General features: G+C 40.2%; 1 non-coding gene across 1 annotated transcript; it reads left to right on the top strand.

The window, feature by feature from the left end:
• The first annotated feature begins 296 nt into the window (after positions 1 to 296).
• Positions 297 to 404, top strand: LOC130953605 (small nucleolar RNA R71). The gene has a single exon (XR_009075769.1). It is a non-coding gene; the product is annotated as a small nucleolar RNA R71 (small nucleolar RNA).
• Positions 405 to 6,122: the final 5,718 nt, after the last annotated feature.

Raw genomic sequence — 6,122 nt, 5'->3', positions numbered from 1 at the left:
ATTCCAGACAGACTTTGAGAAATCAAATTGACTTGTTGAGTCAATATCTTGTTCTGAGCCAGAATGGCATTCAGAGTATCAATCTCAAGAACTCCTTTCTTCTGATTTGTCCCATTGTTCACAGGATTCCTTTCAGAAGTGTACATGAATTGGTTATTTGCAACCATTTCAATCAGCTCTTGAGCTTCTGTAGGCGTCTTCTTCAGATGAAGAGATCCTCCAGCAGAGCTATCCAAAGACATCTTGGATAGTTCAGAGAGACCATCATAGAAAATACCTATGATGCTCCATTCAGAAAGCATGTCAGAAGGACATTTTCTGATCAATTGTTTGTATCTTTCCCAAGCTTCATAGAGGGATTCTCCATCCTTCTGTCTGAAGGTTTGGACCTCCACTCTAAGCTTACTCAATTTTTGAGGTGGAAAGAACTTTGCCAAGAAGGCATTGACTAGCTTTTCCCATGAGTCCAGGCTTTCTTTAGGTTGTGAGTCCAACCATGTCCTAGCTCTGTCTCTTACAGCAAAAGGGAATAGCATAAGTCTGTAGACCTCAGGGTCAACCCCATTAGTCTTGACAGTGTCACAGATTTGCAGGAACTCAGCTAAGAACTGATGAGGATCTTCCAATGGAAGTCCATGGAACTTGCAATTCTGTTGCATTAGAGAAACTAATTGAGGCTTAAGCTCAAAGTTGTTTGCTCCAATGGCAGGGATAGAGATGCTTCTCCCATAGAAATCGGGAGTAGGTGCAGTAAAGTCACCCAGCACCTTCCTTGCATTGTTTGCATTGTTGTTGTTTTCGGCTGCCATGTCTTCTTCTTTGAAGATTTCTGTTAGGTCCTCTACAGAGAGTTGTGCCTTAGCTTCTCTTAGCTTTCGCTTCAAGGTCCTTTCAGGTTCAGGATCAGCTTCAACAAGAATGCCTTTGTCTTTGTTCCTGCTCATATGAAAGAGAAGAGAACAAGAAAATGTGGAATCCTCTATGTCACAGTATAGAGATTCCTTGAGGTGTCAGAGGAACAGAATAATAGAAGAAAGAGGTAGAAGAATTCGAACTTAGTGAGGTAGAGTTTGAATTGTGCATTGAGAAGGAGTGGTACTCCATAAATAGAAGGATGTGAGAAGAGAGGAAGAAATTTTCGAAAATTAATTAAAAATATTTTGAAAAACTTTAATTTGATTTTCGAAAACCAAGAGTGGGAAAGAAATCAAGTAATTTTTGAAAAAGATTTTGAAATTAGAGTTTAAAAAGATATGATTGAAAACTTCTTTGAAAAAGATGTGATTAAAAAGATATGATTGAAAAGTTATGGTTTTAAAAAAAAGATATGATTGAAATGATATGATTTGAAAACAATTTTAAAAAGATTTGATTTTAAAAATTAATGACTTGCCTAACAAGAAAAGATATGATTCAAACATTAAACCTTTCTCAACAGAAAAGGCAACATACTTGAAGTGTTCAATCAAATCATTAATTGTTAGCAAGTATCTTTGAGAAAGGAAAGAAATTGATTTTGAAAACATTTGATTGAAAAGATATGATTTGAAAAAGATTTGATTTTGAAAAACTTTGAAAACTTGAAAAAAAATTGATTTTGAAAATAAAATCCTCCCCCTTGTGCCATCCTGGCGTTAAACGCCTAGAATGGTGCACATTCTGGCGTTTAACGCCCAATGCACTACCTTTTTGGGCGTTAAACGCCCAACCAGGCACCCTGGCTGGCGTTTAAACGCCAGTCTGTCCTTCTTCACTGGGCGTTTTGAACGCCCAGCTTTTTCTGTGTAATTCCTCTGCTGCATGTTCTGAATCTTCAGTTCCCTGCACTATTGACTTGAAAATAGAACCAAGATCAAATAAACAATGCATGCAAGACACCAAACTTAAAATTAGACACTAGACTCAAACAAGAAACATAAAATATTTTTGGTTTTTTATGATTTTGAAATTTTTTTGTGTTTTTTCGAAAATTATATGGAAATAGAAAATAAAAGTTTCAGAATTCTTAATTTGGATTCCAGGAATCATTGCAATGCTAGTCTAAGACTTCGGTCCAGGAATTAGACATAGCTTCACAGCCAGCCAAGCTTTCAAAGAAAGCTTCGGTCCAAAACACTAGACATGGCCAATGGCCAGCCAAGCCTTAGCAGATCATTGCTCCAATAGCCAGATTGATAGAGATCAACAAGCTCTTGTGATGATCAGTTGAAACCTCGGTCCAATAAGATTAGACATGGCTTCTCAGCCAGCCAGACTTGAACAGATCATCATGAAACACTAGAATTCATTCTTAAGAACTCTGAAGAAAAATACCTAATCTAAGCAACAAGATGAACCGTCAGTTGTCCATACACAAAACAATCCCCGGCAACGGCGCCAAAAACTTGGTGCACGAAATTGTGATCAATACTTTTCACAACTCAAATAATCCCCGGTAATGAATCCAAAAACTTGGTGTTCAATACCATGGCATAAACATAACTTCGCACAACTAACCAGCAAGTGCACTGGGTCGTCCAAGTAATAAACCTTACGCGAGTAAGGGTCGATCCCACGGAGATTGTTGGTATGAAGCAAGCTATGGTCACCTTGTACATGTTAGTCAGGCAGACTCAAATGGGTATAGATGATATATGAATAAAACATAAAGATAAAGATAGAGATGCTTATGTATATCATTGGTGAGAGCTTCAGATAAGCGTATGAAGATGCTTGTCCCTTCCGTCTCTCTGCTTTCCTACTGTCTTCATCCAATCCTTCTTACTCCTTTCCATGGCAAGCTTATGCAAGGGTTTCACCGTTGTCAATGGCTACCTCCCATCCTCTCAGTGGAAATGTTCAACGCACCCTGTCACGGCACGGCTATCCATCTGTCGGTTCTCGATCAGGCCGGAATAGAATCCAGTGATTCTTTTGCGTCTGTCACTAACGCCCCGACTTTAGAAGTTTGAAGCACGTCACAGTCATTCAATCATTGAATCCTACTCAGAATACCACAGACAAGGTTAGACCTTCCGGATTCTCTTGAATGCCGCCATCAGTTCTTGCCTATACCACGAAGACTCTGATCTCACGGAATGGCTGGCTCGTTTGTCAGGCGAGCACTCGGTTGTCAGGCGATCAACCATGCATCGTGTATCAGGAATCCAAGAGATATTCACCCAATCTAAGGTAGAACGGAGGTGGTTGTCAGTCACACGTTCATAGGTGAGAATGATGATGAGTGTCACGGATCATCACATTCATCAAGTTGAAGAACAAGTGATATCTTGGACAAAGAACAAGCGGAATTGAATAGAAGAACAATAGTAATTGCATTAATACTCGAGGTACAGCAGAGCTCCACACCTTAATCTATGGTGTGTAGAAACTCCACCGTTGAAAATACATAAGAACAAGGTCTAGGCATGGCCGTGAGGCCAGCCTCCCAAAGTGATCAAAAGATCTAAAGAACAAAAGATTCCAAAGATCAGAAGATTAAAATACAATAGTAAAAGGTCCTACTTATAGAAAACTAGTAGCCTAAGGGTTACAAAGATGAGTAAATGACATAAAAATCCACTTCCGGGCCCACTTGGTGTGTGCTTGGGCTGAGCAATGAAGCAATTTCGTGTAGAGACTCTTCTTGGAGTTAAACGCCAGCTTTTATGCCAGTTTGGGCGTTTAACTCCCATTTTGGTGCCAGTTCCGGCGTTTAACGCTCGGAAATCTGAAGGTGACTTTGAACGCAGGTTTGGGCCATCAAATCTTGGGCAAAGTATGGACTATCATATATTGCTGGAAAGCCCAAGATGTCTACTTTCCAACGCCGTTGAGAGCGCGCCAATTGGGCTTCTGTAGCTCCAGAAAATCCACTTCAAGTGCAGGGAGGTCAGAATCCAACAGCATCTGCAGTCCTTTTCAGTCTCTGAATCAGATTTTTGCTCAGGTCCCTCAATTTCAGCCAGAAAATACCTGAAATCACAGAAAAACACACAAACTCATAGTAAAGTCCAGAAAAGTGAATTTTAACTAAAAACTAATAAAAATATACTAAAAACTAACTAGATCATACTAAAAACATACTAAAAACAATGCCAAAAAGCGTACAAATTATCCACTCATCATCTACCTCTACATTGCTTTCTATCTTGCCGGGAGAAGGTTCTTCAAGTTCAAAGGATTCACCACCAAGAAGGTTTGATGCTTGATCTTCATCAGCAAGAAAACTCAATTCTTGCTCCATTCCTTTCAAGTCTTCATATGGGATGTGCCTAGGAGGTTGTGTACATTCCTCCTCAACATCAACTTCAATCTTCTTGGAGAAGTTTTCTATAACTTTAGGTTCGCATGGACGTTCCGTATCTTCTAAATCCTCAATCACTTCTTCCTCTTCTTCAACAATCATAGGTTCCTCCAATTGTTCTAATACAAAGTAACATTCCTCATTTTTCACTGGATTTTCCAATCTCTCATTCTTGCTATGTTCTTCATTGGACTCTCCACATGTAGCCATGGGAGTTCCTTGAGTGTCCAAACGTTGGGAAGCTAACCGGTTTACCACCTCGTCCAAGGCGGCCAAGGATTCTAGTGCCTCCCTTTGCATTTCTCTTTGTTCTTGAAGTAATAAAGTGAGAGAATAATCAATTGGGGCTTGGGGTGAGTAGGATGGTTCATTATTTTAGAGGAAGGGGTCATAATAGGAAGGTGGTTGTTCTTGGTAGGGTTGTGGCGGTTCAACACTCTCCAATTTTTCCACTTATTGCACAACACACGCCATGGTTGCTTGAAGCCGGTCCATTATTTCCTTGAGGTGATCTCTTGATTCTTGTTCCACATTACAAGTGATGAGCGGATATTTTATACGCTTTTTGGGGGTAATTTCATGTAGATTTTAGTATGTTTTAATTAGTTTTTAGTTAAATTTTATTAGCTTTTAGGCAAAAATCATATTTCTGGACTTTACTATGAGTTTGGGTATTTTTCTGTGATTTCAGGTATTTTCTGGCTGAAATTGAGGGAGCTGAGCAAAAATCTGAGTTAGGCTGAAAAAGGACTGCTGATGCTGTTGGATCGTGACCTCCCTGCACTCGAAATGGATTTTCTGGAGCTACAAGAGTCCAATTGGCGCGCTCTCAACGGCGTTGGAAAGTAGACATCCAGGGCTTTCCAGAAATATATAATAGTTCATTCTTTTCGCTAAGAAAGATGACGTAACTTGGCATTGAACATCAAGTACATGCTGCTGTCTGGAGTTAAACGCCAGAAACACGTCATGATCCAGAGTTGAACGCCCAAAACACATTATAACTTGGAGTTCAACTCCAAGAAAAGCCTCAGCTCGTGGATAGCTTTAGTCTCAACCCCAGCACACACCAAGTGGGCCCCAGAAGTGGATTTCTGCACCAATTATCTTAGTCTACTCATATTCTGTAAACCTAGGTTACTAGTTTACTATTTAAACAACTTTTAGAGACTTATTTTGTACCTCATGACATTTTCAGATCTGAATTTTATACACTTTGACGGCATGAGTCTCTAAACTCCATTGTTGGGGGTGAGGAGCTCTGCAGCGTCTCAATGAATTAATGCAATTGTTTCTATTTCACTCAAACGTGTGTATGGTCCGATCTAAGATGTTTATTCGCGCTTAATTATGAAGGAGGTGATGATCCGTGACACTCATCACCTCCCTCAATCCATGAACGTGTGCCTGACAAACACCTCCGTTCTACATCAGACTGAATGAGCTTCTCTTAGATTCCTTAATCAGAATCTCCGCGGTATAAGCTAGAATTGATGGCGGCCACTCTTGAGAATCCGGAAGGTCTAACCTTGTCTGTGGTATTCCGAGTAGGATTCAAGGATTGAATGGCTGTGACGCGCTTCAAACTCGCGATTGCTGGGCGTGATGACAAACGCAAAAGGATCAATGGATCCTATTCCAACATGATCGAGAACCAACAGCTGATTAGCCGTGCTGTGACAGAGCACCTGGACCGTTTTCACTGAGAGGATGGGAGATAGCCACTGACAATGGTGACACCCTACATACAGCTTGCCTTAGACGTGCTTTACAAACAATTGAGTTGAATATTACATTGCAGAAATTCAGAGGATAAAGCATCTCCAAAACTCTAACA

This window comes from Arachis stenosperma, chromosome 9 (genome assembly GCF_014773155.1).
Source record: "Arachis stenosperma cultivar V10309 chromosome 9, arast.V10309.gnm1.PFL2, whole genome shotgun sequence".
Taxonomy (NCBI): domain Eukaryota; kingdom Viridiplantae; phylum Streptophyta; class Magnoliopsida; order Fabales; family Fabaceae; genus Arachis; species Arachis stenosperma.
The sequence above is the reverse complement of the archived record's forward strand: the minus strand, read 5'-3'. Positions and strand labels throughout refer to the sequence as shown.